Source organism: Teleopsis dalmanni, chromosome X (genome assembly GCF_002237135.1).
Source record: "Teleopsis dalmanni isolate 2A chromosome X, ASM223713v2, whole genome shotgun sequence".
NCBI lineage: Eukaryota > Metazoa > Arthropoda > Insecta > Diptera > Diopsidae > Teleopsis > Teleopsis dalmanni.
In genome coordinates, this window is record NC_051848.1 from 64811168 (window position 1) to 64820883 (window position 9716).

Below are 9716 nucleotides of genomic sequence, written 5' to 3' on the forward strand. Positions count from 1 at the left end.
AAGACAAGTCGCTGCTCGGAATAAAATATAATACGTCTTTGGTAGTTGCTTGAAAGATGAAGTCCTCGTCTAAAAAGTTGTCGGAATAAATTTAAACAACAGTTTGTTGGTATCGATAGTTTACCATCTTTAACTAAGTCGACGCTAATCATTCGATGCTGTCATAGCTTTCTTTCACACTGAAGCGAAGAGATCATCACTTCAGGCAATTTCGAAGATTTGGTTAAGGCGAGTTAAAATCATAAATATTAATTTTTTTGCGCAGATATACATTAACTATATCGCAATCTATCATTTGCGGTTAAGTGCTTAAAGAAGTTCAAATTAAGTTCGTTTAAGTGGTACTTGTGAATAAAAATGTAAGTCTTTTTTGGTTCTACAATTATTGTGAAATGAACAGAATTTTTAAAAACTGAATTGTGCTATTTGGAAAATTATTTCTTAAATGAAATTAATTATTGCCTAAAATTTTGCTAATATTTTGCTAATTGTGCAATAACCAATAATTGTGCAATGCTAATTGTGCATTATAACATGTTCTATTTTTTTTGTTGTTTTTGCTGAGCGTCGTTTCGGTTAATAGTAAACTTTGTGGTCTGTCCTTTTTTCCACGTAAGGAACAGTGGCACAAAAAAGAATAAAAAGGAATAAAAAAGCAACAGTTCGAAGCAACTGGTAGTAGGAATGAATGATTCACTTTAATGGTAATTTATTTAATGGTTTTTGTTGTTGTTTAATGGTCTAATATGCAACTTATATGCAATCTTCATTCCATATTCGCATATACAAGTGTATATGTATGTGTGTACAGTTGTGTATACACATTTTTTTTCTTAGCACTTGGCACTTAGAATGTCGAACAATTGTCAAAATGTGCTGCCATCGGCGACGCAATAAGTGGAAGCCGCTTTGCTTTACGAAGAATTAAAATTCCAATAAATTTTGGAGTTGTTTTTGCACAAATGCATGTGAAAATAATTAAAAACATAATTTCATTTTAAAGTTTTAATACATCTTTAGAATGCAACGCGGAAGAGGTGCGGAATATAGAGGTGGTGGAGGAGAACGTGGAAGAAGTTCTGAAAATAGAGGAGGAGACAGAGGTAGACGTGGCGGCTACAATGGTGGTGGTGGCGGCGGCGGCGGCGGCTATCGTGGCAACCGCGGTGATGGTGATGGTGGTGGCATCCGTGGCTGGCAACCTCGCGGCGGCGGTGGTGGCCAACGTGGTGAACAACGGGGTGGTGCAGAGCGTAGACCTGGCATGTATCGTGGTCGCGGTGATGGACTTGGCAGTTATCCTGCCTCTGAATCATCTGTAAATAAGATCAAATTTAAGATTTAAAGAGACTTGATTTAATTAATTTTTATTCATTTGATATTAGAGTTTTGGTAGTTTGCCGTCAACAGCAAGTTGTGGACGTTCTCATCAGTCTGATGTGTCCATTTCCAGTGTTTTCATGAGTATGCCATAAAATATATTATTTAACCAGGCTTATGTTGACGTAAATATTTTCCTTTAGTTCTCCCAGTGGTTCTCCCAGTTCAAACGTTCACCAAAGTCATGATAACACTGAGGCAGCAACTATTGGTATGCAGATTATGACAATAATTATGATTGTTCTTTCTATGATATTTTATATTGTTTCTTTATGTTGTTATATCCATATCTTTAGCTGCAATTGACCAAATACATGGCATGTGGGGAAAACGTATTTTAACTGACGTTATACAACATATTCGACCAGTGTCGTGCGTAAATAAGCAAGGTGCAGTTGGTCGTCCAGTTATGGTTCAGACGAACTATTTTCGTCTATTAAGAACACCGAAATCGGTTATACATCAGTACCGTGTTGATCTTGCACCAGAAGTCGATTTGTTACATGTACGTCGTGGAATGATAGGACAGTATGAAGATTTGTTTGGAGGTTACGTTTTTGATGGTACTTTGCTATTTTCTACACAAAATCTTAAAAGTATAATGGTAAATGATGTCCATAAGATACTAACAAAGGATCGTGCAGGAAATACAGTACAAGTTTACAGCGGCTTTAGAAAATGTAGGATTTTTTGAGCAGCTATTCCGTTCGCATTTCATTTGTTTATACCAATTGAGCCGTTTGTCAAATGTGACCCCCAGATATTTTATGCTTACCTCCCACCGTAAATCCGCGTAACCGACGCTCACTCTTGGAGGATGCTGCCTTCTCTTTCGTATTATGAATATGGCCTTGGTTTTGTTATTGTTAATTTTAATCTTCCATTTCTGGAACTATTTCACCATGAGGTCTATATTTCCCTGTAAGGTGTTGCTTACATTTATGGCATCGCGGTCAGAGTAGATCAAGCATGTGTCAAAATTATAAAGACATGTCAAAAAATAAAAAAAAATTTTCTCTATCGAGACACCCTAATCACTTTAGCGGAATGAAATATACTTTACGATCTATTCTCATATCTACTAAATATACACAACAAGTTTCATGAAAACACCGTGACCTGAGATTTTTATATATTAGATTAGATTATAACTTTATTTATAAAGCTTGACAATAACATACATCTAACTATTGATTTCTTTATTATAGCGTTATAATCTCCCAATTCGCGATTTTAATCAACCACTGTTGATGTCGAAGCCTACCGAAAAAAATATTAGAGGTGGTCAAGATGATTTAATAATATTATTTCCAGAATTGACACGTCCTACTGGCCTAAATTATACTATGCGTGGCGACTGGAGGTAATTTTTAGTATAAATATAAATCTATTTATTTAATTAGATATAAATTTGCTTTTCTACAGATTAATGAAAGCAATACATGAGCATGCTCGTTTAGTGCCAGATCGTCGTATTGAGCGTTTAAGAGTTTTCAATGAACGCTTGCAGCGTTCAGCTGATAGTATGAATGTAATGGGATGTAACCCTAGATAAAAAATTACTTGAAGTTCCTGCTCGCGTTTTGAATTCAGAAAAAATATTGTTTGGCAGAAATTCAGAGTATCAGTGCGATGACAAAGCTGATTGGTCTCGTGAATTCCGATCCAATCAGATGTATGCACAAACGGATATTAAACGCTGGTTCGTAATCGTTACTGGACGAAATGTACGTGAAGCTCAGAACTTCGTTAAAACATGTCAACGTGTAGCTAGCGGCATGAAGATGCAAATTGATGAACCAAAGTAGTAAGTAATTAATTGAATGTGTATATCTGAATAACTAGTTCAGTTATTTAAATATATTTTAAAACACTAAGCGATGCAGTCGTTTCAATATATTTTATTTTGGTCACACATATTTTTCATCAGTCATTTTTTCGTCAATCATTTTTTGAATCTATCTTTTTTTAGTCAAACATATTTTTTGGTCAGCCACTTTTTTGGTTCATCATTTTTTTCGTTCAACATATTTTAGGTTAGTTTATACTGGCAATCCTAATAATCCACTTGGGCCAATTGATGGTTTACCGTATAAGAACGCAAAGCTTTAAAAACTGCCTCGACCCTTTGACAAAGCCTTAAATGCTCTTTGAAGAGTTAAATGTGCAATTAATTTGCAATTTATATTATGAAATATAATTCATTTTCCTTTAGTAACAAATATGATTAGAAAGGATAATATGCTAGCTGAATTATTAGATTAGGTTAACACTTTTCTTTTATATTAATACCAAAAACAAGTTTATTTCTTTATGCATCTAAACGTATGCCATCTAGGTTTGCCACCATCTTCATCTTTAGGCATCTTTATTGCAAAAGTCAGCAGAATAAAAGACAGAATAAAGATACCTACCTTTAAACTGTATGAAAAGGACTGAGATTTAGTGTGGGCCGCGTTGAAGAAACATAGTTTCGGGAATGTATGTCCTGGAGCCATTTTTCTATCCCGACGACCAAGCGTTTGTGACCATGTAATCATGTTGATGTCGTATTAACCAGTGCGTATCTGTAAAGAAGAAGAAATTACACGACGATAGATGTTTTTTATGATGTGGGTGGGTGATTGATGTGTCAAGGTGGGGAAGATTATAGGGATTGGGGATATATTTTGGTTAAGCTTGCCATACTCGTAACGTGTTTTGATTGCAAATAGTACAGTTCCACGATAAGTAATTCCAAAATCTTTTGCTTAAACAGACCTTTAGATATATTTGAACGATATGTTTTTGTGCCCACAAAACCCACAAAAATCTGGGACGTAGATCTTTTTCAATTCTAACTCGTATGATTACATTTAAAGTCACCTATCCACCATAATTATATCGCAATTACAATATATATAGTATTTACATATTCAGCTATTTTGATGTTTTTTTTAATGTTCTTTTGTATTTTATTTTAAAGTATGGAAATGCAGGATGACAGAAATAATTCTTATGCTTCAGCTATATATGCTGCTGCATCTCAAGATCCGCAGATCGTTATGGCGGTTCTTTTCAGTCCCAACGAAGAAAAGTAAATATTAAATATTTCTAAATAATTACGACATTATTGATATTATTTATTGATTTGCAGATATGCTGTAATTAAGAAAAAATGTTGCGTTGATAGAGTAGTTGCTTCACAAGTTGTGACTATGAAGGTTATTGCACCTCGTCCAGAAAAATCGGCTGGTCTAATGTCAATAGCAACGAAGGTTGTCATACAAATGAACGCTAAATTGCGTGGAACTCCATGGATGATTGATATGCCTAATCATGGTATTATGACATGCGGTTTTGATGTATATCATTCAACTAAAAATAAACATAATTCATATGGCGCATTTGTTTCAACAATGGACATAAAGAAGTCATCAAGATATTATTCATTAGTCCAAGAACATGTAAAAGGCCAAGAATTATCAAATTATTTAACGCTAAGTGTAGCGAACGCTTTACGGGCATTTAAAGAGGAGCATCAATGCTTACCTGAACGTATAGTATTTTATCGTGCTGGAGTTGGTGATGGTCAGCTGCACCAAGTTGTAAACCATGAAGTTAAAGCTCTAGTCAATAGATTAGACGAAATATATAGTAGCGTTGGAAGTGCACGTCCACGCTTCGCATTTATAGTTATATCTAAAAAAATCAACACGCAATACTTTCTCAAAGGTCGCAATCCTCCACCTGGTACCGTTGTGGACGATATTATTACTTTACCAGAGCGTTGACTTTTATTTAGTGTCGCAGTCTATATTCCAAGGTACGGTTTCACCTACCAACTACAACGTTATACACGATACAACTGGATTTAAGCCAGAACATATTCAAATGCTAACTTATAAAATGACGCACATATATGGTATTATAATTGGGCTGGTACCTGCCGCGTACCAGCAGTGTGTCAATATGCTCATAAATTGGCATTCTTGGTAGGTGAAAACATCAACCGTGCTCCATCTACTGCACTCGAAAAGAATTTATATTTGTTGTAAGAAATATTTTTTCCGTATAATTATATTTAATTTTTATTTTTTATTAGTTGACGGCGGTGGAGACGCTACAAATTCACTTTTTATTTAATTTGTTGCACACTGAGGTAACATAAGTGCTAAAATAATACCTCATACTTGAGTTTAATGAACAAACTTTTAGTAACTATATGCTTTAATTTAAATATTTTTATATAAAAAACAAATGAAATTTAAAAAATTTAAATTTAATTTAAACAAAAACATTTAGATTCCATTTTTGTTTGGTGTACTTTACCTCACAACTCGAATGTTGTAGATATTTTTCCTATGAGGACATTCCAAATGTTCCTGAAATAATTTACCAAAATATGAATCTGTTTTTGTTTGAATATTTTATAGAATAAGAATATTATAATAATATTATCGTATCCATTAAGTTTGTTTTTGCGAATTGATTTCCTTTTGTAAACTCACACACTTTTTCAATCTCGTTACATTTTATAAATTTTTTTAATAAACTATTAACGAACATATAATCTAGAGTTTTTTTTTTGATCTTTTAGAATCCTTTCTGGTATCATCATTTAATATAAACTAAATATTGAAGAACTAATTATTCATTAATACAAACTTTAGTATTTTAATTTATAATTTTCCCTCTGATAGCACGATGCTTGTGTGCTGGAAACTACAACGCATTGGGTATGTTTTTAGATTTATCTACAAACACTCTCGTCTACAAATAATCCTAAAAATGCACGGCATAGAGTTACGGGTTCAAGGGTAAAGAGGATCGGCAATAAAGCTTTATAAATTCTTTAGATTCGTAAAAATGTCTACTACAAATCTGCATATAGTAAAGATTTGAAGTAGACATTTTTGTCCGGAACCTTTAGGTCTACCAGATATGAAGTTTCTAACCAGTCAGATAAACCTATGCAAGGTTAGGTTATACCGGCGATCCCTAGTGGATCCACTTATGATTTAAGACCACCTAGAATCTTTGGCGAAGCATAAAATGCTATTTAAACAAACTGAGATTAATATTTTGTAAACTAAATAACATATTATATTTAATTATACATTAATTTTAATATTAATAAAATTTACGTTAATTTTTATTTTATACAACAAATACTTTTATAAGAAACTCATTTGTCGTTCATTCAATGTTACAACAGGCATAAAGCGCGCCCATAAACCAGCGCCCTGTCCTGGTTTTACATATAGAAAAGTATGGTAGTGATGATCGACATGGTCCAAGTTGAAACTTAAATACTTATTATAATTGAAATCTTAATCACATTGTCAGTGAAGTGAAACTGTCCTAACTCTTCCCAGTTAAAATTTGTGATAGAGAAGCGACCTGAACTTGTTTGGAAGAGTGAACTGTACCCGGTCGGCTGTGAAAATGGATTGGCTACAGCAACAACGAAATGAAAAAGGGTAGATAGAGAAAGGGTATTTGTTTCGAAATGATATAAGTGAAGAGGATCAGTTCTACGAATCTTACTTTGAAAAAATTAAAAATATCAATTTTATTGAATCTTCTAAAAATCAACTTAGAACTAACAATAAATTATCGCTGCTAATTACTGTATTAGAAGAGAAAATAGATAATTAATTGTCCTTATCCAAAGCTTCGTCCAATTTCGTTTCCATGTCGGACATTATTCTTTAATAGCCGGGTTTATATAGTTCCTTTTGAGACGCTGGGTTCCAGTGCTTTGAGTAAGATTGCTTGCAAGTGGGTTTTGGTGGTTCCTGAGTTTGATTTTGTACTTCTGTGTGTGGCTAACTACTTCATAAAATTTTATTTAATAGTAAGTTATACATAAGGAAATAAGATTCTGTAGTAAGGCTAATTGAGAATTGTTATCTAATTGCCTGTTTCATAATTAAAAATACTTGCATAATATTAAATATAAAAAGCAAAATAAAATATTTATTACAGCAACATAAATCTATTTCACTATTAGGTTTAACTAAATTTTTTAAAAATATTACACCTTCGTACAAATCTTCGATCGTGAGCCATCGTATGAGATGAGCTTCTTGCTGCCTCATGAGTTGTGCGCAGAATGAGCCGAAAAGAGATCTTTGACTTAATATCTATATTTAAAAAATAACTAAACAAATTTTTTAAGTCTTGTGTTTAACCCTGCTATACTCTGAGTATACCCCAGCTTTGGAAAGAGCCGGCAAAGGTTATTACAAAATATAAAATTACATTTTATTACATTACATCCTTTTATTTTGGTCTTGATAAAATAAGCAGTCTCAGGAAATCGTCAAAATTGACTGCAATAAAAGGTAGTAGCGATCACAGAAAATAAGAAAACCGTACAGACACTGTTCGTGCCAACGGTAGAAGCATAAAACCTCACTTAAAGATGTAGGTCAAAGACCTAAAGAAGCAGTTACTAAACGGGCATCAAGTGTAAATTATTGGATCAGGAACTTGGCACCAACTAAGTCATACACAGAATTTCGTTTAAATTTATACTTGTTATGAGTAATATAATATTTTATTTTCCTTAAAATTTTTTTTTTATTTTTTAAATGATAGAAAAATTATAGATTTCAATTTTCTTGTATAACTTGTAAGAATTGTTTTTTAATAAAGTTTTATAATTAATGTGCTTAGTTTTATGATTTCATTTATACATTTGAGTTTTATTCAAATTGAAAACAAAAAATGCGTTTGTATTCTGTGAGAAGACCTTACTAAAATGATAACTAACTTTATAATTATTATTGTAAGTGAATAAGTGGATGAATTTAGTAATCTACAATAATAAAAAAATATTTTAATGGCAGCATTTTCAAATTCCCAAAAATGAGATATTATGCCGAAGCCGCATTCCATTGTTTATAAGTCGAGTGACTTATTTTGAATCGTTAGCATTATAAGTATATGTCCCACCCTACACTCAATTCCATATTTTAGTTCTGAATAAAATAAACTATAATACACACATTTTAATCATTGGATTTATGAACATTCCAGAACAGAAGACAGCAACTTTTAAGTACAAAAGCCATATTATTAGCAAATGCTATTATTAGATGTAGAAAGGTTATACAACGAGCAGATATAGGTATAACTTAACATACTTGCATATAAGAGGTACAGCTAAACATATTTGCATACAAAATAGCAAAATATTATTTTAATAGTATATATAATACCACAAATTTTCAATCCAATTCAGGGTCTGAAATTAACTTTCTACCCATTTACAACAATAAATTCGGTTTCGGCTGATATAAAAATTAAAAAAGGTTTTTTATTTTTTCAAAATAAAATAAAATAAAAAAAACTCATAAGTTAGATACGTATCCAAAGTAACATAAATATATAAAAGTCTATTATAATTAATTGTCGTATAGAGATTTTATATAATGAAGCCACATTAGTTTTATGTCGTTCTACAAATGAATCGACGGCTCAAAACAATTTCAACACTTCTGTATGTGTTCTGTGATTAACAGAATTTTTTCAATAAGTTATGAACAAGAATTGCCATATCCACATTATAAAATTATATTGTATCAAGGCTACCATATTTATTTTTATTATTGATAGATACGTAATGATTTTGTTGCTACGTTACACAGTTTATAAAGATATATCCAATAGAATTTTCTTCAGCAACATGGATTCAACCTACTGGAAACGAAATTATACTTCCTTTGAATTTTAAATCTAAAAAACAAATTAAATCAGGTTTTCCTAGAGATTTAAAAAGTTTTGACTTAGCATATTTGACAACATTTTCTTCATAATTTTTCAGAAACAATTTTGTGTTTATCTATTCAAAATTCCCGGTCACTTCAAAACATGTTTCGAACTTTCTTCAACAAAATTTTTTAATATTTAGGGTATCAAGAAGTATATAAGGAAATAAGATATTTGCTAACGTGCCATTGACAAGGTGTACAAGAATATAGAGCCCGAAGATAACATTCGGAATGCAACCATCACGTTTTCCTATATATAATAAATCGTAATTCACGCTTAACAACAATTTCTCGTTGGGACATAAACTTCTAATTGGGATCCAAAGTAAGTTTATCGGTTGTTTTAAGACTCCATTAATCAATGTGCTAAAGTCAAAGAACGAAAGTCGTAAAGATCACTTTGAGATTTCATAACCTAAACGTTGACTCAAGCTCTTAGTGTATAAAAATTTATTATACCTATGTTATTCATATTAGGTTGTGAAAAAAGTATTCTGTAGACTACTACATATGTATATAAAATAACAATGATTGATTATTGTCACAGTAGTCTGTCTGCGCGATTGGAGCTGACCT

The 9716-nt window shown here is 32.1% G+C and overlaps 1 long non-coding RNA gene and 1 pseudogene across 1 annotated transcript; both read left to right on the forward strand.

Annotated features, from left to right (window-relative positions):
* Positions 1-1439: 1439 nt before the first annotated feature.
* LOC119689056 lies at positions 1440-1694 on the forward strand. The gene is made up of 3 exons (XR_005253338.1): positions 1440-1464; positions 1524-1591; positions 1677-1694. It is a non-coding gene; the product is annotated as an uncharacterized LOC119689056 (long non-coding RNA).
* A 5-nt stretch (positions 1695-1699) lies between these two features.
* On the forward strand, positions 1700-5417 carry LOC119688507 (annotated as a pseudogene).
* The last annotated feature ends 4299 nt before the right edge of the window (positions 5418-9716 follow it).